The sequence below is a fragment of the Plodia interpunctella genome, chromosome 16 (assembly GCF_027563975.2).
Source record: "Plodia interpunctella isolate USDA-ARS_2022_Savannah chromosome 16, ilPloInte3.2, whole genome shotgun sequence".
NCBI lineage: Eukaryota > Metazoa > Arthropoda > Insecta > Lepidoptera > Pyralidae > Plodia > Plodia interpunctella.
This window is the reverse complement of record NC_071309.1, coordinates 8,549,971-8,573,461: the sequence shown is the minus strand read 5'-3', so window position 1 is coordinate 8,573,461 and position 23,491 is coordinate 8,549,971. Positions and strand designations below refer to the sequence as shown.

General features: G+C 33.7%; 1 protein-coding gene and 1 long non-coding RNA gene across 3 annotated transcripts in view; both read left to right on the top strand.

The window, feature by feature from the left end:
• The window catches only part of ds (dachsous), a 301,443-nt gene that overhangs the window by 73,469 nt on the left and 204,483 nt on the right, over positions 1-23,491 (top strand). The gene's annotated exons all lie outside the window — the stretch shown is intronic.
• LOC128676708 (uncharacterized) overlaps positions 1-23,491 on the top strand; it is a 200,049-nt gene that overhangs the window by 31,331 nt on the left and 145,227 nt on the right. Inside the window, exon 4 of the long non-coding RNA XR_008405449.1 lies at positions 16,423-16,468. This is a non-coding gene — a long non-coding RNA (uncharacterized LOC128676708). The remainder of the gene's footprint in view (positions 1-16,422; positions 16,469-23,491) is intronic.

The following is a 23,491-nucleotide window of genomic DNA, read 5'->3' as shown; positions in this document are numbered from 1 at the left end:
ATTTACTTTGGGGCTAGCTCAATCTGTGTGATTTGTCTTAATATATTTATTTATTATTTATATTTGAATTGTTTACCTAAAAAAGAAAATTAATAATCAATTACTAATACATAAAAAAAACAAGATTATTTTTTTTACAAGAATAGATAGATGGGCAGTATATTCCAATATATTTGGGGCTAGCGCGAGTTTTTTTTACGACTTCCGTGGCTTAATGATCTATCATACGGATAGAATAATCATACCGGACTATTACACTTGACTGGTCCCGGGTTCGATCCCCGGTCAGGTCAATATGAATAATGAACTTTTTCAGATTGACCTGGGTCTTGGATGTTTTTCTATTATGTTACAAAATTATAGTATCGTTGAGTTAGTAACATATAATATAACAAGTTTCGAACCTTGGGGCCAACACAATCTGTGATGTGATTTGTCCATACATATTTATTTATTTTTTGCGAGTACATAATCGTATCGTTTATATGGAATTGTGATAGTTCCTTTTACGCACGATAGAGGCGTTGTTCATTTTCAATATAAATTTTGATGTCGAAACGATTACTTTTTCGCAACAACTCATGCTAACCCGTTCATCATTGAGAGACTATAAAATTAGAAAAAAAGACTTCTCTCTAAGTAATAAACTAAGTATATTCAAGTTATAATGAAAGTCGCAGGTTGTACATGGATGAGAGAGGCACAGGACAGAGGAGGGTGGCGTACGCGAAGAGAGGCCTGTGCACAGCTGTGGGCGCAAAGAGGCTGAAGTGATGATATTGATGATTCAAGTTAAACGAGCATTTAAACGTATAAAATGATGCACAGTCAACAGCACAGAAGATACAAAAAACAGCACATCCAGTCACCCAAATTCCTTGCAAATTCATCGCTATTATCGCGACATAAAGATCCGTTTACGATAACACGACATGAGTTCTACTGTACAAAGCAATACTTCCTATATTGAGAACATATACATACTCGTATATCCAAGTGCGTAAGTATTGAGTGCTTCTTACAGTTACCATGCGTGCGTGGTGAACATTCATTTTTAACCGACTTCAAATAAGGGCGACTGCTATATCAATTAGGATTTGAGATCTGAGAAGTTATGGCGAGAAATGAGTTCGTATTAAAATTATTAACTAATATTTATTAGAACACAAGCTGCGCCCCGGCGCTCCCGGCGGAATTTCGGTTAAATAGTACCCTATGTATTATTCCAGGTTATGTACAAAATTTCATAACAATCAGCACATTATCTACAGTCTACAGCTACAGTAGATCTTGCGTGAAAGAGTAACAAACATACATACACACACACATCCTCACAAACTTTCGCATTTATAATATTAGTACGATTAAGTTAGCAGTGATTAGCGCGTTCGACCTGCGATAGTGGTTAAGGTTAAGTCATTCTTAAATGGTCGTATTTCTAGTCTTTAAAACCCGCCAATCCGTGGCTCATACTCCTTATACATCCATCCATAAGGAAGGCCAGTACCCCAGCAGTGGGACGTTTGAATGGCTGATGAGAAAAAGTATTAAAATTTTTTGTCACTTGAATCGTCAATATTTCAACATGGGAGCATTTTCCACGTAGTCGAAGCAGCGGCCTAAAACTATTCGTTTACTTAAAAAATTGTGGTAAATGAACTGTAATTTTTACACTTCAAGTTTTCATTCTAAACTTTTGTTATATTAGTTTTAGTCCGCGGAATCATTGTACACTTGTGGACAAAATAATGGCACATTCGCTCTCAAAATATTCTTTAAAATATATGTTAAGATCGTATGTGATATTACTGTATGTACTCTAATTTAAAATTAGATGAGTTACACAGTTTTCACTTCTATAGGTACATAATATAATAATATAATAATTTTGAATAGCTCTATATAGCATATTTTTTACTTGATATAATCACACCAAAGAAAATAAATCAACTATATATTTCAATTCATCCATGTTTTTGTTTAAGGTTTTGAAACACGCTTACAAAAAAGAACACAAATTTATTTTTAATTAATGAATTAATAAAATGATAAATCGCTTTCTTGTCTTACTATTCCTTTCGAAAGTACAGATAGATTTAAAATCTAGTTGAAAATACGATGCAAAAACAAAACGCATTAAGAACATCATAAAATGTAATAATATGCAAAAGGCACGCAATCAACTTTATTATAATTCTCTCCGAGGTGGTCCAAATTGCAATTTCTAAAAACAAAATGGTTACGTTTTCTCTCATACAACAATAACATACTTAAATGATTGTAACTTTAATATTCATTGTTATGAGAAAATATATCTAAGGCGTCTTGTCAGAAGCCATCCTACTTTCATTATTGTTTTGATTGTTAATTTTAAATTTGTTTTAAAGTATATATTACATTCAAAAACCTTTGGCATTTAACGATTAATCTTACAAAATACACATCAAGGCTTCGGGGCCTTACAGACGGGAATGCAACCGGGAACATGCAAGGATGAAATATATAAATCTAACCTATTGATTGGCTGCGAACGACTTTTACAAACTGGACAAAAAGTTCGTATAGGAGTTCGTATAGGATTAAAAGTTCGTAATCGCAAGTTTTCATAAAATCTAACTTGTCATTTGATGTGTCCATTATAACCAACTTCCTATTTCTGGACGTCCAATGTGGTTTCTATTTTTTGTTAACCCTAATGATATATCGAGGACGACCTCGGTGGCGCAGTGGCAAAGTTCTTGCCACTGAACCTTGAGGTCCCGGGTTCGATCCCCGGTCGGGTCATGATAGAAAATGATCTTTTTCTGATTGACCTGGGTTTTGGATGTTTATCTATATATGTATTTGTTATAAAATATAGTATCGTTGAGTTAGTATCCCATAACACAAGTCTCGAACGTACTTTGGGGCTAACTCAATCTGTGTGATTCGTCCTAATATATTTATTTATTTATATTTATTTATATCTAGGATATATAATTTTGATCTGAGGTTATACCGGTAAGTATTCTTATGTTAAAGCGAATGTTCAACACCTAGACTTACCATTACACGATATAGGTGTACTGATGTTTGATTAAATTTGATTAGAATTATAATTGATTAGATTCAAGTTAGAAAACAAATAAATAAATTGAGTCTATTTTCTTGCACGCAAGTGTAGTAACGCAATATTTGATAACAGATACGCGGTCGGTTAATATTGGAGTTGTTTTAAGAAATCACGCTCCATTGACTCGAAAGCTACTAAGGTTTCTATGACCGGGCTTTTGGAGCTTTTTTGGGTCCAACCGCCCAGAATTTCTTAGCTTTTTTTGTTCTATCTTTTTAGTTGGAATAAGGGTTTGAAGTTTTATTTTTATTCCTATTTATTTTTATACGTGCCACGGCTAATATTACATTCTTACATATATATGTAAGTTTGGTCCGTTTAATTGTTGGTCATTTTGTGACTATTATAATTGACCACACGTGTGTCTAATGGTTGAAAAATGTTTTTATATTTAGGGAACATAACATCAACATTTAAGTGAATGAAAACATTTTTACAAAATTCGTTTAAAAACATCTGTGTCATGTACTAACAAAATCTAAAAAAAAAAAAGAGTATCATTTGACCATAGTTCGAATGATTAGTGTGACCACACGGGCCACAACACAAACAATTCTTTTTTTAGATTTTTGTCCAACACAAACAAAATTTAGCTGAAACAATGATTACCCCAATTAATTGGATTGTCAATTTATTGAAACAGAATATTACGTAAAGACGAATGGACAATAAACCAAGAAGTAACGGATTTAATAAGTTTTAGAAAGTACGAGATTTCCATTTATTAGATAAGCTCTATCGACAAATACTAGCATCTAAGAGAGGCTCACTTAGCATAACATAAGACACACTTAACTAGAAGTGCCTTCCGTTATTTATTTATGTAACCCTGCTACTATATGATTGCAGTAGTCTATTTTATCTCTCTCTCACGTGTTCTCAGTTTTGACACCTCTAAGCTCGGGCTTATGCTTGATTTTACAACCGGCCATCTCTGATATAAACCCTCTTTACGAATACTGTTGTCGTCTATATAAAACTACCGGCTTCGCTCGGGTAAAACCATAATTCTGGAATCAAACTATGTATTAAAAAAAGCTGCAACAGTTCAATTACAAGGTATACTTACTATAATTCCATACGTGGGTTTGATTTTTACAAACTTCTATTTGGTGAAACCTGACCCAATGTTTGTTCGTCTGTCTCTTTGTATTCAAATCTTGTTTTTAAATGGATCTACTAACCGACTGAGTTGACGCATGCGTGCATATAAATATATCAAGTATCAAATGATATCGTATGATATTTAATTAATGTGGAACCTAAAACTTAATATATAGGAACTAATATTTTATTTGTTACAAAACGAAGAGAGAAAACGACATACTTGTAACAATTCCATGACATTGTATAGAATAAAATACCTATAAAAGACAAATGTAAACATATATACATTTACGAACCATTAATTTCGCACCGCGAAGCCCGGTCAGCGTAAAATATAACTTATAATTTGAAGATTCAGCTGTGATTACAACCGGCCGCTTGTCTCACATCAACCCTTTTCGGGAACGTTATTATTACCTATCAGTTGTGTAAGCTATGTCTGTATGTCTTCTGCTGTACGTACCTTACGTACAGCAGAAGATGCTCTTTAAAAGTAACATACATGTATTTTTTATTTGCGCGATAGTGCGGTCACAGCACAACACACAGTCGTGAGCTAAAATGTAATAAAACCTTTAGTGTAAATATCAAGTGAACTGCCGAGTTATTTGCGCCTACGCAGCTCACTTCACTATTGTGTCGCTAGAAAGGTCCTTTGCTTTCTATATTTGAAATTGGAACGTTGTGGTTGCCAGTGCTGTAGCAAGAAATATCTCTATGGTTTTTAAACCACGAGTACTTCTTCGTATGTTATATCAACAACGTGTCTCAATAGTTTGAGTTGAAAGCATCCTCTTATCGAGAGGGTTACAAATTCACGACCCGCCAACGAGTTTTTTGTCTTCTAAATTTATTCCAACGTGCGTTGTACTGTACAGGTCTGGCTTCACCGTGTCTTATAAGCCCATTTTGCAGATCATAATATTTAAATATTCATAAATATTTATAATATTAATATTCATAAATAGCCCCCCGCGCTCCCCCGCCGCGAGCAACGGTTCCTAATATACGTCTGTGTTTACTTTATTCGCAAAAATAGTTTAAGTGACGTTTCCTAGTTTTAATACGTATCAACAAGTGACTAGTACTACATACAATAAAACTGTGCAAAAAAAAACATCGAAATGGTCCAAAAATAATGGATAATAGCAAAAACATTCAAAATCAATCAGTTACCAGTGAACATTTAGTTTAAAGCAGTGTTTGTGACTCAAATCAGCTGTGATTCATCAGCTGACCGAACCAGTTGTGTCGTCGTCGACGCTCCGCCTACTCACCGCAAACCTACTCTGACGTCACTAATTCTCTCGCATACGTACTGCGTTTTTGGCGTGAGTCATTATGTACGGCTGGCGTCGTGGTCAAGTGCACGACTTTGAATAGAAGAGTCCCATGTTCGAGCCTCGCTGGTTTACGTCCTATTTGTGATAAATTTTGTTAAAGTTATTTTACTTACCAAGGAACCCACTATATCATTATAAAATGGATAACGACAATATCACTATTCGCAGAGGTAGAACTCAATCGAATGATTCTATGAACACTTCATTTATATCAATAAAATCAAATCAGGGTTGTTTAAGTTTACCAGATTTGTCAACTATACAAAATATAGAAGTGGATGAATTAAAGTCGGAATTAACTGCCGTAAAATTACAACTAGGCAATGCGAATTTAGAAATACAAAAATTAAAAGAAGAATCCGAAAACATGCATAAACAAATTGAACAACACCAAATAACGATTTCTAAATTGTCTAAGTTATACGCCGATTTGACTGGTTGTTACATAGACGAACCGGAAAACAATACGAAACCTCAGCTATCCTCCAATATAGTTAGTCCGTCTCTTCAGAAAAAGGAAGACAATGTTTTGCATGCATCTCCCATAGGCGAAAAAAGCGCGATCACAGAGATGATTGATCCGAAGCCGAATATAAAAAAGTCCCGACATTTGCGTATTGATGAGCCTACAAATAAAAAATACAACGATGAACAACGTAAACAACGTATTCTTATTGTAGGAGGAGGACAGTGTAGAGGATTGGCGTCTGCACTAATATCATCAAGAAAAAACAGCAAATTTTCTCACTATGACATCAGTTCCATTATAAAACCCAATGCAAGTACAGAAGAAATACTGAAATCATGTTACACAAACAATCTTGGCCAACAGGACTACGTGATCATATGCGTCGGCGAAAATGACCACAATCCAACAAATTATTTAATAGAACTGTCTTCGACATTAAAATATTTGCAAAAACGAAATATTAATGCTATTGTAATAAATATTAACTACAACAGACATTTAAATGAATGTACCTTAAATAATTTAATTAAAACTGTATGTCAATATTTTCCCACTAGTAAATACATAGAATTAGATCATTATTGTAGTAGATATTATAACCATAAAAAATATTTGTATGATTTGAGTTACAAAATTAATATTGTAATTGACTCGTATGAATACAACTCAAAATATTTAACATTTAGAAACTCTAGAAACTATCACGAAACCAGTTGTACTACCAACCGAGTGGATAAAGATATATCTCGGCAAAAGCCACGTAAAGGAACGATACCATTCTATTTTCAAAAAGTAAACAGCAATTCTACCAAGAGCGATGCATATACGAAGAATGACATAGGGAATGTTGTATCAAATGATCAACAAAGTAGAACATTTTTTCGTTCCCAGTCAAATTAATAAAATAACCCTTTTACACCAAAATATAGCAGGTTTGGTTAATAAAACGGAAATATTAGAAGTTTATGAAGAGGAGTTTTCTAATAATCAATTACGCTTAGATATCCTTTGTTTTTCGGAAACCTTTATCAAATCTGGAGAGGAATATAATGTTAATTTCAAAAATTTCAATCTTGCATCTTTTTACTCACGAGATGATATAAAGAGAGGGGGCGTATGTATACTTTTAAGGAAAAATTTAAATTTTAAAGAAATTCCTCTATGTAAGCAATCTTCGATAGACAGTGTATTCGAATGTTGTGGTGCGGACATAACATCGCTCGGTGTTGTAATCATCTGTGTTTATAGAACCCCAGACTCAAACCTTTCAGAATTTTTCACAAAACTTGAATCATTATTACATCAAATACAGTCACATTGTAATAAAAAAATTATTATAGCTGGAGATTTTAACGTGAATATGTTAGAAACTAATAGTGATTCTCAAAGGTTGAGCGGTATATTTCTTAATCATAATTTAGTACAACACATAAAAGAACCAACAAGACAAAAAAGGTGTATTGATCTCATTGCTAGCAATTTCAAAGATGGTGTAGGAAAAACTCACAACCTCTACCTTTCAGACCACAATACAGGCCAAACTCTTACGTTTAAGATACGGACAGAAGACGAAAGAAAATACTATTATAAAATTCAACGTAACTTCTCTAAAGAAAATGTCCAAAAATTTCAAGAATGTCTTTCAGCCCTAACATGGTCCGAAGTTATGAGCGAAACCTGTTTAAATAAAGCATTTGATGAATTTCATGATAACTTCTGTATGTTTTTTAATCTATGCTTTCCATTACAAAAAATTAAAGTTAATACTAACGCCGGGTCACCAAAATGGATAACAAAAGGTATCAGAAAAGCATGCAGACATAAACGTCAACTCCGATTTAACTGCTACAGGCATCACACGGAAGAAAATAAATTAATATACATGAATTACAATAAAATTCTACGGAAATGCATGAATACTTCCAAACGGTGCCTGAATTTAAAAACTATTAAAAGTGCCAAAAATAAATGCAAGGCAACCTGGAATATTATAAAAAATAAAACTGACAAAATGTATATCAATAATGACATCGAATCAATAAATACGAACGGAATAAATATCACTGACCCACGACATATCGCGGAAACATTCAATGACTATTATATAAATATAACTAACACTGACCAGAAAGCAAAACCACAAAGACCATCTTGCAACACCAACCAGCAAATTAACGATAGTTTGTATCTTACACCTTGTACCGAAGACGAGGTTATCAAAATAATTCAATCATTAAATAATACCAAAGCAGTGGGTTATGATGATATTCCTACTTTTATATTAAAATTATGTGCTGGTTTAATTGCAAAAGTCTTGACATATCTTATTAATTTATCATTTGTAAATGGCAAATTTCCTAATAAATTGAAAATCTCTATAGTAAAACCGCTTTTTAAGAAGGGAGATAAAATAGAGCTCAATAATTATAGACCTATTACTTTGATTCCTGTGTTATCCAAAATATTTGAAAAAGCTATGTTAAGGCGCATAAATTCATTTATCAATAAACACAACATCATTATTGAAGAACAAAATGGGTTCCAACAGAACAAATCTACCACTCTGGCAGCCTTTTCTCTTATTGGTACTATCACACAAAATATTGATAATAAAAAACCGGTTGTGACAGTGTTTTTTGATATGTCAAAGGCTTTCGACTTTGTCGATCATGTAAATTTGGTCGGAAAATTAGAAAGATATGGCATTAGGGGTTTAGTTAATGACTGGATAAAAAGCTATTTGACAAATAGAACCCAATGCGTGGAAATATCTCGTATAAATAAAAAAAATGAAATGCAATCACACCGTTCCATTTTCAAAGAAAACAAATACGGGGTTCCACAAGGAAGTATATTGGGACCACTGCTATTTTTACTTTATATAAATGACATTATTTCAATAACTAAAAATAAATGTGTTTTGTTTGCTGACGACATTTCTATAATTATTGCTGATACTGACGACGATGTTAAATTCGAAACTGCCATAAATGTAACTGTTGAAGCGGTAACTAAATGGTTGAAATCTAATAATCTGCACGTAAATATTGGAAAAACGACATTTATACAATTTTTAAATTATCAGACTGTTAAACCTACTCTAAATATAAATTGCCAGAACCAACATTTGACAGAGGCTACTAGTACACTTTTCCTTGGGCTCACATTAGATAGCCATTGTAATTGGAAGGCTCATATAGATAGTGTGTGTAAAAAACTAAATAAATTTGTATTTGCTCTAAGGAAATTAAGGTCTATTTCTAATGAAAACATTGCTCGTACAGCGTACCACGGTTACGTAGCGTCAGTATTAAGATATGGACTTCTATTGTGGGGAAATTCAACAGACATAAAAAGGGCATTTATTACACAAAAAAAATGTTTAAGAGCATTGTATGGGAAGGGTCCTCTTGAGTCTTGTCGACCATTATTTAAGAATCACAGCATCCTGACTCTTACCTGTATGTACATCCTCGAGGTAGGAACTTTCGTTAGATCGCATTCGAACTATTTTACTAGAATCGGTGATATAGCCAACCGCAGATTTCCACATAGAGATCCCACTCGATTGGTAATACCAATTTGTAGAACTTCGCTTTTTGGTAATAATTGTTATGTCATGTCGGTAAAGGTGTATAACAAATTACCAAAGGATATTAGAGAGTTGCCAGAAAAACATTTTAAAACTCAATTGAGAAAATGGTTACTTGACCAATGTTTCTATGACATGGAAGAATTCTGGACCATGAGATGTCCATAATTTATAGTTTTATTTTAAGGAAATTATTGGCTTATTATTGGTTTAAATGTAAATTAGTATAATATTGTAATTGTAATTAAGGTACAAGTAGAAACATGATAAATTAAGATGACATTAATCGTGAAAATTTACATGCCGAGGAACGGCGAGACATGCTGGTCTATATCTTTTATTTGTAACACCTTTTTATACCGTGTTTCATGTAAATAAATAATTTCTATTTCTATTTCTATTTCTATTTATTAATGACCGTCCTTATAATTAAAAAAAAATTGTTCTTTTTCGTCGAATCGACCAATCAATTTGTGACAAAAACAATCTAATAGAAATGAATTAAGTAATTTGAAAATAGAGATTTAATTTAAAAAAAGAAACGATCACGTCTAACTATCGAGTATTTTGTTTAATAGTAAGTTTGTTTGTTACCTCTTCACGCTCTATTTACTCAACCAATCTTCTTGAAATTTTAAAGTGTGGAGAAGGACATAGGGACATATTTCATCCCGGAAAAATAACAGTTCCCGTGGGAAATTTACGCGGGCGAACCCGCCAAAGCTAGTCTTTCATACTTTTTGATCATTTTCATTCTTTCGTCATAATTTTCAGCTTCCAACAACCTACTGGTGATTATTATTGTCCCCTTAATAATCCTAAAGGTTAAGGGTTATACTATCACAATTTTGACCTACTTTTACAATAAATTGTGGCCATAACTCTCTCAATTTCTAACTATCTCCCCATTAGCACACTAACACCGCATCGGGTTACGGAGAGGCGACGAAACGTAACAACACACACCGCAGTATTCGGTTACGAGAACACGAGAAGTTTGGTACAGTGGGCCGCAGAACGAGTGTCACTTTAGACTCTAGTTGGCTGTACAAAATAATCTAAAACGCGTAAAACATAACGGAATTCTCACCGCTCCCGCGCACCTAAAATGAAAAAAAACTGACTGATTTAAAAACTGAAAATTGCTAGATTACTAGGGATTCTTTGCAAAAAAAAACTGAACTATAAAAAAATTCATTTAAAAAATAACTTTAAGACAAGTACAAGAATTAACAATAAAAAATGAAATGGTTCAAATTTAACATGGCATAAGTAGTTTTACTTATCAATTTGGCATAATGTTTTAGGCACATTTTTTTACGCATACCTACCATAAGCATAACAATTTTTAAGCATAATATTCCAAAGCATATTGGCGGCTTAGGGCCACCCTGCCGCACCCTAACCTACTGCTACACTATAGCAAATTAAAAGTATAGTAAAATACATTAGCCTAAACTATTTATGCTTATTGAAAATGTTATGTCAAAAAATATATATGCCGAACTCGTTATGACAAATTAAATTTGGATAAAAAATGTATGCGAAAAAAGGGATCTCAAATTGTTTTTTTCATCGGAACAACAAGCAAAAATTTCGAATTGTATTCTAGAAACAAAAAAAAAACGAATATGTTGTATTGAATTTAAATTTTAAAATTAGAAAAATCTTAAAATATTATATATGAAGAGTGGGGAGGGTCAAGCAAGACACTGGCCACTTAGACGGAGACATGATGAATCGAGATCATTCTTAACCCTGTTTGCCGCGTGAAATACCTGACTTATTCGAGTGCCGATCATTATTCACGCTGCTACTGATTACGCGAATCAGTCGACAACAAGCTTTATGTAGGCTGTCGAAATTTGTTAAATTAAAAAATATCTATAAATCGTCTTTATTTATCTACTACAATATATTCTTAGAGCTATAGAAATAATACTCTACATATATATATATATATATATATATATATATATATATATATATATATATATATATATATATATATATATATATATATACACTACTTATACTAACGTATGTATATATATTATGTATGTATATATATATATAATATATATATATACATACATACACTATTATATAAATATGCGTTTGTTTGTTAGTTTGTATGTTTGAGGCGGGTAATCTCCGAAACTAGCGAACCGATTTAAAAAAATTCTTTCACCATTAGAAAGGTAGGTACATTATCCAAGTTCACTATAGGCTATATTAATTTATCTCAAAATTTCCACAGGAGCAACTATAGTATCTCTTTCTCTTTTCTGCCTAGGTTGCGTGTCCCATAATCGCTTCGTACGACATCCCCGGCAGGATATGGAGTGGTCCTGTTTTAGGGCGGAACCACACGCCACACATTTTGCATATGTAGTTTAAAGTACGGGGAAGGACATAGGTTACTTACTTTTAGCTACCTTTCATCTATGAAAAATGTTCCCGTGGAAATTCGAGGCGGGCGAAGCCGCCGGCTTAAGCTAATAAAATTAGAAATTGTCATTAGCGTTCATCAATATCATGTTAGATAACAAAATAAATTGACTATGTCAAGGCCATTCAAAAGCGATCAAAATTGTACCATGTTTCCGGCTTCGAACGATTTCCACCAGAGGGCGCGCTACATAACCTGCCTTCCACCTTTTTTTTCACTCTATATCCACATCTTATTACAAAGAAATAGAGTTTAAAGTTCAATAACAATATTTCTTGGGCCATCAACCATGCGCAGTCTTATTTAAATAAGGTAGCGGTGTGTGACAGAGACGGAGGATGTTTAGATGGGCGCGCGAAAAAGATGGGAGATGACCGCGTTGCCGCGGTTTGTTTTGAGGGAGGGGAAGATATCGATATTTTTTACGTCGAAGAAATGATTTTGATTTTCAAAAACTGTTAAACAACAGTTTGTTCTATTTTCTTATTAGCTTCGTGCCGGTAATTTGTTCCCATGGGAATTTCGAAATTAAACTCAAAGTTATACTCTATTCGTGTACCAAAGTTAATCGAAAGCAGTCGAGCAGATTTATAAAGTGGTTGTAAAATGTTAATTTAATATACGCAAAATTAACTTTTTAAGTTCAGTTATTATATGGAAATCCATTGACGAGACCTGATACATGTGTAAATGTTTAGTATGGGACCTGTATCAAAAAGTGAAAACCCACTCATTTATCAGTAGTGCCCGCCCAATAGACGGGATTAGTCCTAGTATTATTTGCTAGTTTCTACCAAAAAGCATGACTTTTACGTATCGTTAGTTAATGATTCAGAAAACCGGAGCGTTTCGACCGCTGTGCAGTCGCGCTGTCATTACATTTTTTTTTAACAAAGACAAATATTAGTTTTACTATCTGACTTTAAATAAATAATCTGTACTGTAAATTTTATGAATGATTGATTTTGGAAATGATTCCTTTATCAAGTAATGACAACGCAGCCACAGCGGTCGAAACGCTTTGAGAACCACCCTAAACGAAACATCACTGAAACTTTGAGCGTAAGCCCTGCTTTTATGTTCTTCCACAAAATTTCTTCTAAAAATAACTATAAAAAGAATTACATATAATATTTTTATCGACTTTGCGCAGGCGCATCCCTACTTGCCAGATGGCGTCGACAGGCGAGCCGCCCGATTTCGGCTCGGAATTCCTTGCATCGCCTCCGCCTCAACACACACACGCACATACATATAAGTTGTCTTCAGTAATGTCTATGTATTGTGTTTAAAAAAAATAGGTTTCATTAGTACTGCATAAGAAAAGTCAATTAAACAAAGAAATGAATATAATTTATATGATATAAATAAAATTATCTCGTTATGTTTATAAAATTTTGCACGTAGCTTATGACCTGTAATGTCAAATCTCCTTGGGAACGCATACCAGTTGTTTATCTTTTCGTCGCCTTGATCCTTCTTTATGGCGGACTTACAAGTTACATTTGTAATGAATGTTTGAATGTTTGACATGACTTTTACGACTACTTACCGCCATCTAGAGGCAAGAAGTCGCATACACACTAGTGAACTGAACTGTCCACTAAAGCACACGTTTTTCTTCACCCGAAACAAGCAGTGATTGAAAACTACTATATATGAGTAAGATTGGTATACATTATACTCCATTAATATTGCCAAGAAATTCATTGGGTTATATTCCACTAGATGACGCTCCTCTCAGCCGTGAGGAGTACGACTGTAAAGAGATTTTCAATCTCTAATCCCCACCCGTTACGGCATTCGTGAATGAGTAAAACAAGCAAACGCGTGCGCATCGCTGGACTGGCCATTAACAAGTGCTGGAAAGAAGATAACTCCAGCCGTTCTAATTAAGGAAGTTAGACATGTTAGAACGTATATTTTTGATGCGTGTTTAATAATAGGATTCACTCCAATCCAATACCAACAACGAATACTGTTTAATATTCTTCTAAACTTATCTAGAATTCTAAATCGTTCTTTTTAAACAGCAGTTTGAAAAGAACTGATATAAAATAAATACAATTTTAAACTAAAGTGAAAATCTAAATCAATCAGATAAATGTGAAAAAGATTATTACAAATCTAGACTTGACCGGGGATCGAACCCGGGACCTCCTGTGTAGCTCTTGGCACGATGACCGCATGGCTGCAGAGCGCTCGTCCAAATTTATAAGTTCCAAAAACGGTCGTATCATACACACTACCTTCACGGTAGCTGTTTGCTCGACTATTAGCGCTCGAGGTACTAAACGGATGGTATATCCCAAATAAAACAGTTTTAAGTCGATTTGGATAGCATTGTTCCAAACTTTCTGTTGGCTGTTTCACTTTAACACAATTATTTGGGAAACGAATTTGACAATTACAAAAAGATGTTGCTTGGGAATTAATGTTTTCAGTTGAAAGTTTATGTTCACATTGTCATGCTCTGAGGTTAGAAAAGCTTAGAATATTGCATGTATTTTATCAACGGACATAAACGAGGAAGATTTTGATGTATAATTTACGCGGGTGAAGCCTCGGGCAAAAGTGAACACGCCACATTGATGGCATGTTTTAATAAACACAATGTATGTAAAACATTACGAGTTAGCGTTGATGTCGTAAAGTAGCTTTTACGTAAGACATCAACGCTCTCCATCGCTCTAGTTGTGTAGAGAGCTTATACTTTTGTCTCTATCTAAGCATACATTTAAAGCCATCCACTAATAGTGGTAGCCAGCTTTTACATAAACTTTCGCATTTATAATAATTTAGATTTATAACTATTTCGTTCGCGTTTCCTAATATTTCAAATCATTGTATATTGAGAAAGAATGATTTTTTTCAAACTCCAAACATGTCGCTGAAGAGCGTCACGAGACGACAGCGACCCTTGTGATGGACGTGGCCGATAAAAATGGAGATACAAAGTACTGGGAACTTCATAATTGTGGTTTAATTGTATAAGTGAAGCGGATATTGGTACTCTCAAATTAATGGTATGAGAAATAGAGGAAAATCCAGGAAGAGATAGAATGCATTAAAAAAAATTATTAGAAGGGAGTGTTGAGTGAAATGGCAAAATAGTGACTGTGAGTTAAATGGAAGGAGTTGACATACTGCACCGATCCCACATAAGTAGGCAAAAGTTCAGGATGAAGAGAATATCAGTACTCTCAAAAGATTATCTGGTATTCGTTTTTGATAAATATAATTTGGTTATGCATTAATAGTAAAAAGTAAATATATTGTCGACAAAAGTCAATTATTAATTTAAACCGTTTGTTCGTAACCATTTCTAACACGAAATAGTAAGTTGTTATTATTATATATTTATCCTTTCATATCCTTCATCGCAGTCTGTGCTTAATATTTAATTTATACATGAAATTTGGTACACAGTTATCTTATTTTAATTGAAATTTATTGTAAATTTCATATGAGATAACATCTTTAAATCTAACCTTTAAATGAAAACTAACCAATTTAAAACTAACTAAATTAAATAAAAAAAACAAATGAAAAGATATCTGATTTGTTTTATATTTCTGTACCTTCTGTTCTTGCCATTGGAGTCATTAGTTTAAAAAGAAATAAATATTATGTACTGTATAATTTGATTAAATAAAGTAAATATCCGGCGTGTTTATATTAACACATTTTTGAACATTTGAACATTTATCCATCATCATCGGAAAATCGCTTCAGTTTTTATCCTAACACGTCCAAAAACTATTGTAATCATAAAAAATATTTATGTCCACGACGTCCTCAGCGGCTCGCAACTTTTAAAGTTTTACTTACGTGTTTATGTCGATCGTACGTGGCGCGGCTCTCAGATTCCGTGAAACACGGTGTTTTTGTCACGAAACTGTACGGTCAGCATCACGGGAACCCCTCCTTAACTCTTTGAGTAGTTGTTCCAAATGTCAAAACAATTTATACGAAGCGACGTCATTATTTTAATATCAAAAACCAATTCTTAATTTATTTTAATAAATCGTTTTTAAACCATCTAATCGTAGACCTACCTCGCTTTCTGTACCCGTCAGTCGGATTCCAGGTTGTAAGAATGTGGGCGTCTCTCAGAAATGGAAAGAGAGACTTTTGCCCAGCATGTTATAGCTAAAAAAATGACTGAAAATTGGACTGCGTAAGAACCCAGTCCAATATCTATTATATTAATTATTTTTCTTGATCGCTATCTATGAACAGTAAATTATAAAACATATCTTATCAAAAGTATCATAGCCAATTTCAATCTGATATCTATTCATTCATTACAATATTTTGTGATAAAACCCCTTTTGTCTATTCCAGGTAAGCCGTTAACATCATTCGATCAACAAAGTAAAGGACTTGAAAGGTAAATTTATTTTCCCGTCAAAAAAAGGTTTTGACCCTAGTGTAGTAATATTTTGATGCATTATACATTCTTCACACGTATTACTCATAAAAGATTTTGAAGTTTTAATGGCAAAGGCTTTAATATAAATAGGGATGAGTTGTCGTTTGAGGAATTTATGTATTTATGTTAAACTCGCTGTTGTGGCTCTCCCATGGGATATGGGAAAATAAGGATACACAGCCTATATTATGCTATTCCTTTAGGCGTATGGTTTACGCCCTAAAATAGCACTGTTCCATATCGTACCGTGTATGTCGATTAGGTGACTAAGGGTAGAAAACCTTCATTAGCTACGCGGCTACAACAACATTCCAAAAGAGGGTTGACATCAGGCATAAGCGGCCGTTCGTAAAACCACCGTCGAATCTTCAAAATTTTTTTAGGTTTATTTTTTCAACAGACTTTGGGCTTTGGGGCGTCACAGCCGTGAGAGCCTACAAGTATATTATCATAGAGCTTATGTTATAAAAAGTTTTCAGCAGTTTTGAATTTTCTAATAAATATGACAGCCGCTTTGGCATATACAATGTTAGTAGAATACATTCTGTATAGAAGTTCTAAACAGAGATTAAACTGTTGTAAACGTCCAATGAGATTAGATAGCAGACGGACAGACAGACAGTTAGTTCTTAGTAGACATTGTCATTTAGGCAAATGCAACTAAATTGTCTATGTTTGTTGTCTACTTTGTTGTCTTTTTGCGTTGGTTAAGTGCACTTAAATTGTAAAGTAATTTATATTTATCAATGTAATTATTATAAAATAGTCTTAATAATTTGATTATTATAATCAAACAATTTAAGTAAATATGTATAAATGAATTATAAATCCATACTAATATTTAAATGCGAAAGTCTGTCTGTCTGTTCCGCTTTCACGGCTATACCGCTAGACCGATTTTGATGAAATTTGGTATGCATATAGTTAAAGACGTCCATTCACTGATACGCTATTTTTTTCAAAAGTCAACCCTCAAATGACTATAATGGGGGGTCAAATTTTGTATGAAATAATGCCTGTTCCGCTTTCAATTGATATTCACGCGGGCGAAGCCGCGGGCAAAAGCTAGTCACAAATAACTTAACAATATATGTGTTATTTGAGCGTATTTGATGCCGCAAAGCCTGGGTTCCACTTGAAAAATTAAATTTAAAATTTAAGAATGTTTCGGCTGTTAGATTTATCACCGCTCTGTGTCCTCTTTGGGAGTGCTGTTGACTTTAAGCTGTATAATAGGCTGTAGTTCAGGAGCAAAAATATTATGGTGTAATTCAAGGACGGGAACCACACACTAGAGTCGAAATCGCGTCACCAAATTTCTTGACAAAACTAATTATCAATCCTATACATCGATTAATACAGTAATATTAACGTATGTAACAGGGTTTTTATAAAATGGTTCTTTGTAAAGCTAATAAAGAGCTGTGTGTACAAGTGTTTTTTTTATTTAACAATAGAAACAAAAGATAAAAAAGGTATACAAAAGCAAATATCCGAATACCGAATGCGACACAAACCATAAGAAACGTACGAAATTTACATACAACAAATGGGTGTATGGTTCCGCCATAGAATAGGACCACTCCATATCCAGGAGGATAGGGAGGTAGATACACACAGCCTTGCCAGGTAATAGCCAAAAATAGCATTCCCAAGGAGGGTTTATATCAGACAGGCGGCCGGTTGCAATGCTCCATTTTGATGTGAAAGGAGGACAAACACATTTGTAATATTATTTCATCAAAGTGTGTTTGTTTAGTATGTAGTAGTTTAGTAGACTATATGTGGCCGTCCAAATCAAAAGGGACCTTATGGCTCCCGGAACTAACACCATTATTGCCGTTGTTTTGTATTCGAACAATGGCAATAAAGACCTAAGAGCAGCCGCCATAAGGTCCCTTTTGATTTGGACGGCTATATTTACCCTTTATTTATTTTTTAATGTCGGAAGAAACGAAAATATTCCATTATAAAAAAAAAAAAAATTGGACACATTTCGCGCAAACCAGATACGTATCTTACTTTATGTATTTTTAATGTGTTTCGCTTGCAAATCAACATCGGAATTATCAAAGCGCATATTAAAAGGCAATATTTAGATCATTCCCCGTCAATAAAGGTTATTATCAGCCGCTGGGGGCACTAAATGTTTAAAGTACAGTCAACAGCACATCAAGTTACCCTGCATGAACCTCTATGGCGCGGTAGCGCCACGTGTTTGCAATGAATTTGGGTAGGTTGATGTACTGTTGACTGTACGTCGATGTTCGCCTCGAGGATTGTCTCTGATTATATATATTAATAAATTCAATCGCTATCGTAGGAATACGACTATGAAGAAACCTTCCTCAGTAATAATACTATCTATTGAAAGAACCCGCATCAAAATCCGTTGCGTATTTTAAAGATCTATACATACATAGGCACAGACAGAGTTAAGCGACATTGTTACTATGTAATGAAAGAATAAATTTGTTTTGTACTCTGTGCTAATCAAGTGATTAAAACCGTCCGTCTGTGATCGAAAATTCCAATCCTACTCCTACTACATAAACATTTTGTATACCAATCTTAATTATATATATCCAACAGCACATCAAGTTACGCTGTATGAACCTCATGGCGCGGTAATAGCGGCGAGTTTGCAATGAATTTAGGTAGGTTGATGTGCTGTTGACTGTACATAGTTGTTTTCATAGACCACCATCTGCTTTCGGTGAAGGAAAACATCGCGATGAAACCTGCTTTAGTTCCCTAGTGTGTATGGGATTGCCAATAGACGCGTTAGGTAGTCGCAAATTCTTGTCAAATGACGTAACTTGAATAAAATCTGACATTAACAATTAACACACTTGAATGAAACAAGAATCAGGCCTTGGGCTTCGCAATTTTATGGCTGGGAAGGAGCAGTCGAAATATAGTCGATACTCACAAATGCCTTATTGTCACTTTGTCACGTATTCTAACCTGTGGACCAACCTAAATTGGTCGTGTAACAAAACCCGAACAAAACGAAAATATTTAAACGCATCTAGAATATACAATGTCTGTTTGTTTGTAAGCGCTTGTTAATGAGGAGTCTTAGCACGTATTAGATATATGAATTATTTAATAGTATGATGTGCTGTGACAGAAGAATTCTTTGGCATACGACAATAATTGAAGTTATCAGTATTATTAACTATTATGGTGTCCAAATCATTGTAAAAAATAAAAAAAGTGAACGAAACAAAACAAACATAAATACAAAATCATCAAATTTTTGAAATAAACTTTATTAAAAATATCCGCAACACGTTTCACTACATAGTAAAATGCAATATTCATCATGTTACATATATACCTTCTTCTGGAATCAAATTCAAATTCAAAATTCTTTATTCAATTTAGGATGATATACATCACTTATTGACGTCAAAAATTACTTAAACTAAGTCTACTGCCGGCTTCCAAAGCGCAGGTGAAGAAGAAGCGGCGCAACAAACTTCACCGCAGCCTTTTCTCCAAGGACGTCAATTAACAAATATAGGTCTTATACATATATTAAAAATTAGGAGGACGAATTTACATCATTATTATTATGTATCTCCTTTTATAAATTCACGGCCCTAAGTCCGGTCCTTTGAGAGGCTTGCGTGGGGATATGGATCCAACACGTAGAGGCCCTTTGGAGAATTTTGATGTTGTGTAGGTCTCCCGCCATTATTATTATTCACTTCTATTATCACTTCGCATCAATATTCGTTGTGTAGTTATGAAGTTCTAAACATACATAAGGATATGTCAGTGAGAAGCGACTTTGTTTTATGATATGTAAGTATATTGATTACTAACACATTTGTATAGTTTATCACCAAAAAAATAAAAACAGATAACACTAATCCTTTCAAAAAACACTGATCGATCATAAAGACGAACTAATCGATATAAAAAATAACACGATAATCGAATCTCTACTCGTTTAGTGTTACACAATAGATGTCACAAATACATTGCAAAAAGTTTACGAGAAAAAATCTTCCTATTATGATTAATCACGTGACGATATTGTGTAGGCGGTTCACAGTCTTGTATGGAATCAATGAATATGTAAAATTGTTTTTTATAATTTTATTTGTTATTTAGCGCTATAATATTTATATAAAGTTTTCGCTCAGGAATAATAGAATATTACATAGTGATTTCAATAATGTTGTATTTAAAAAATACTATCCGTTGATACCTATTTAACTAGTTATTGATCATTAGAATTCTAATCCTAACTAATATTATAAATGCGAAAGTAAATTTGTTTGTTACCTCTTCACGCTCTATCTACTCAACCAATCTTCTTGAAGTTTTGCACACATGTAGTTTGAAGTATGGAGAAGGACATAGGGTACCTTTAATCCCGAAAAAAATTCCGCGGTCGAAGCCGCGGACAAGAAGCTAGTCTTCAATAAAAGCGTCTACGAATTCTTGTGATGCCTTTGGTATTGCAGTTGTTTCTAAGCAGTGGCACTTTCCGGGGGGCTACCATGAAACATAAAACACGTAACACGTCACTGCGTCCACACTTTCTGTATTTTTTTACACGATACGTACACGTTATGGCAAATAGACAGCATGTAGAAGTAAGTAACGTGCGACGAGTTTGTATATATATACAAATATAGGCTTTCAAGATGACCCTTTTTCTGATTTCCACTCTATAATCTTAAAAAATAAAAACGTATGGTTTCTTTTTTGTTGGGTTAAATATTACATTCAATAACGGAATACGTAATTACACATATTGCAACTAATTTACAATACTTATCAATTCTCAGACGTGAGGTTGTATCATTCATTCTGAAGCTTAACATAAGAATAAATGCATAATCCAGGGCTTTTATTAATGCCATGTCGTATATCAACGCTATCAGAAATCTCTATAAATGGAATCAGGAGGTTCGCAATGCTATGAAATATTATTTTCTATTTGTACTCATTTTGTACTTTGTAAATGACTAACCTACTTACACGAAGTGACGTGAGTTCCATAAATGAATGAAAAGGGTTAAAAGAAATCGTTTTTAAATTTCAAATATTCTTTGATCCGAGTTTTTCAAACAGGACACCGGCACGTTTTAACATTGCATAAATTGATACCAAATTTGAAATATTCAGATTTAAAATATATCTATATTAGTAATGTATCATATTTACGAAACAAAATGTCCGTTTTCGCCCTGATTGTGTACTTAATTAGCATAATCTAGAAAAAAGTATCCGATTTGTCATGTCCGTTCCTGTTGCGCAAAGCGAAAGCGGTATTATTTATATTTTACTAACAAATATTACTCAAACAATATAATACAAAGGGACGTGTCCGTATCGATAAATTTATGTATTGATGTTGCGTTAACCGTTACAGTTAACACACGTTAAGCCCACCTCAGGTATTTGTAGCTAATCGTTGTACCAACTTGACACGTGTGGACGCCTCTTTCATTCATTGCTAGCTTGTTGTGGAACTTGATTTGTCCTGGTTACGACCAGGCGACAACTATTACTGTAATGTACTGTATGTACGGAGATATTCAACGATTTTTTTGGTCTTAAAAAACATTCTGAATCAAGTTATTTTAAGTAATCAGGTGGATTCGCCACGTGTTAGCTCTCTCTATCATTCTCACTTGTTTTCCGGTTGCATTAGTGGATGTGGTGTTTAAGGTCCTATGTTCAAGAGCCTCTGCTGTTCACGAGACCTGAATTCGAATTTCGAATAGTAGAACAAGGAAATCAAGTATCGAAATACTTTATTTCCTTGCAGATTAAAAATGTCTGTTCAATTTTATTGTTTTGATTGAACATTCCAGGCGTGGTTCTTTAGGGTGGTTCAATTAAAATTCTTACATAAATGTTTTTATTAATAACCTGAATTTGTTTACGACTACCTGTCATTTTATTCCGAATGTAACGTTGTTTGTAATGAATATTAAGCACTGCGCTAGTAAATACCTAAATTTAATCAACTTGATATTTGATACGTACAATAGTGGCCCTTTCATTGTAGTGAAACTTGCAGAATACACTGTCAAAATTTGTACTTATTGAAAATTAACGTGTTCCATTTTTACATTAAAAAATTACAGACATTTAAAGTTTACGTAACACTTTTTATTACAACTTTTTGAAAAGCAACGCTCCTGTGAGACCTCTGGTATTGCACTTTTTCCTGGGCAAGGGTGATCGCTTACCATCAGGTGTCCCGCTTGCTCGATTGCGGTGCTATCCCGTAAAAAATACGAGAATGGTTTTTGTTACTGATGGAAGAAAAATACAGCGTATGTTCAATCGCAAAATTTGAATATCCAATTATCAGTACTAGCGCAATATTCGCTTCAAGTAATATGGACATAAAACCTAGTTTTTTGCCCTTCTAAAGGTTATTAAAACAATTATATTCGGTGAGCAGAGAATCTACAGTATCAACTCAATAAAAAGTCGCTCTTGATCATAAAGTCGAAATTATTATCGTGGAATGCCATACATATAAAACCCATTTGCCAATGTAATTATATGAGTTTAAAAGTCGTGTCGGGAGGTATTTTTCTTTGAAACACACTATATTGACTTGAGATGATAGGAAGACGGAGATTTATCTAGCATGTTTTAGGTAGGTGATGCGTAATCACTGGTAGCTTTGCTAAATGACATCATAAGTGGTTCTTGATACCACTTAAGAGAAAAAAAAAACTTTTAATTAAGGAACATTTTAGCCAATTTGGCTTTACATTATATATTATGCCGCAAACTTTGTCACACTAGCTTTTTCCCGCGGCTTCGCCCACGTGAATTTCTCACGCAAATATTTACCATATGGCATATTTCAAACTATATGTATGCAAAATTTCAAAAACATTGGTTAAGCACATAAAGTGTGAAGAGGTAACAAATAAATAAACTTACTTTCGCATCTATAATATCAGTAAGGATATTTAGCTTCTGAATAAATAA